Consider the following 2,443-nt stretch of genomic DNA (forward strand, 5'->3'; position numbering starts at 1 on the left):
AAGTAAGGCCTGTGATGCCTTTCACGAAGGAGCCAGATGGAGAGAAGCTATAATGTGTCAGAAAATAGGGCAAATTAATTCCTTCTTTGCAACCATTCTTTCTGGTGGCAGAGTACATACCTCCTCCACTCCCCTGATTAGCTGTGCAAGTGCCCTGCACATTCCCACAATGTTCCTCTAAAAATTGCTGCCAGCCCTGAGGGAAGAAACCCCCGTGGCTGCCCAGCAAGGAGCTAATCATCACATGCATCTCCATTTCAAATTAAATCTCCCAGTAGAAAAGAAGTGTGGGGGAAGAGGGGCAGTAACAAAACCTGCTCTGTGTGGTTTGTGGGTACACGTAGGTGTGCACACACTTTTCTGTGACGTAGCTACTTTGCACTTCTGTGGGTTTTGCTGAGCTGTTCCAACTGATGAAAGTAAAATACCAGGGAAAAAGTAAGATAATGAGGATTAATAAAGCTGCAAGTGAAAATCAGTAGGGAGGTAGAGAAGTTTTTTCTGCCCAGATTTCAGATTTCTTTCTGCCCAGCCTTTCTGGTCCAGGTGATTTCTATGGGTTCACAAATGCATTTGACACTACAGGAGTGTGCAACTGGGGGAAAATATTTCTACACAGAGGATCATAGGAGAACAAATGCATCATCACCTTGATGTTTCAGTGTTGTGGCAGGTTTTTTAAAAAAACCCCAAACACCTAAATTAGAAACACACTTTCTGGGCTGTGCTTACAATCAATTTATCCTCTAAGTCCCCTGTCTGTAATCTGGGAAATTTTTGCTTTAAATCTCAGTCAATCCATTCTCATTAACTTAAGCAATCTAAATATCTCACCTAAGTGATGAATATTTCTACTTCTCTGCAATGAAAACTATCCAAAGCACAGGACTTTAATGTTCATATCACTGAAAACAATTCAACTCTTCCATAATGTCGTTGACCTCACCTGCCCAATGCAGGTGTGAGATTTTTCTAAGAAAGAAATAAATTTAAAAAAACAAATCACAAAATAAGCTTGAAATGTAAATGCAAAATTTACTTTCTTTTTTATTTTCCTGTGGGTTTTTTTTCTGGGAAGTTTGTGATACTGATTCCTGGAAGTATGTGTAAATATTAGACAAGTCATTAATTGGAATAATGAAAACAAACTGCCTAGTCCAACTTCCAGGAATCTGTACAAAGATCAGATTCCTCAAAACACAAACTAAATCATACCATTTCCAAATCAGTCCTTAAAATCTCGAGTACAATTCTTCATCTTTGCTCACAGATAATTTGGTGGCTTTGCCCTTACTTTTGTGCCTATAAAATCCCCAGCTCATACTTCTCTGACATCCAAACGTAACTGAGATGTGTCAGAGCTCAGGCTCAGACTGGGACTGCTGCCTTAAGACATTCCCTTGCCAAAAACAGCGATGCACAGAACAGATAAGTGTCCGCAACTGAGGACTTGCACTATTTTACCCTAATCCAGTTCCAACCACTGTCAAAGGCTGCTAAAATCCTCTAAAATCAATCAAATAAGTTTGAGGTTGTAAATTGTTTGTGCACCTGGCTCAGGCCACATAGCCTACACTCCATGCAGATAACCCAGAGAGCTCAGAGAGCAGAGCCCTTACACATCTCTCTGAGCAATTTTCCCTGCACTGTTGGACTGAGGATTTGACTGACCACATTAATGACCCTTCAGTGTTGATGGCAAAATCCTGCACTCCATTGCCCATGCATTACAGGAAAAACTCTGCACAGCCCCAAAGGCACACTCCAAACCCAACCTTTGGCATCAAAACAAGCCTAATTTGTAAATCGTAATTGATTTTGAAGCCAGATGCTTTCAACAGAATTTTCCATGACTGCAGTACAGTGAGGTAAAAAATTGCTAATTGTGCCACATGTCTATTAATAGTCCTTTCTCTGATTCCAGCTAGCAATTTAAAATGTATTAAATATTATTTATACATGCCCTCTCCAGAAATCTCTGCATGAAAAACATGTTCAGTTCTAAGCACACACACTGAAAAATGTTGTATTCCTCTGCTACCACTGAATCTCCAGAGCAGTCATGATTTCTACCAAGTACTACCTCATTTGTTCTGACCAAGATAATAACAAAACTCAGACATTTGAGGCTATAAATAAAGCTACTAACCTCACTAATAAAACCACCTAATGATCACTGAATAATTTAGAGAGCTTTTAGAATGGCTTTATGCTTCTCCCTAATCCTTTTTGCTGGGGTAGTTGAAATCCTCAGAGAGAAGAAATGTATCCATAAAAGTGGCCATGGCCAGATAGACAGATGGCAATCTCTGCACGTCAGAAGAAATGCTATGTTCTCTTTGGCTGCTCTAGAACCTCAGGAGTTTGCTCTATCTGATCTCCTCTTCAATATTAAATAGGGAATTTGTTCCTTTGATGTGTGTGCATGCACATCTCATTAGGA

This window comes from Acanthisitta chloris, unplaced genomic scaffold (assembly GCF_000695815.1).
Source record: "Acanthisitta chloris isolate BGI_N310 unplaced genomic scaffold, ASM69581v1 scaffold10538, whole genome shotgun sequence".
In the NCBI taxonomy this organism is placed as follows: domain Eukaryota; kingdom Metazoa; phylum Chordata; class Aves; order Passeriformes; family Acanthisittidae; genus Acanthisitta; species Acanthisitta chloris.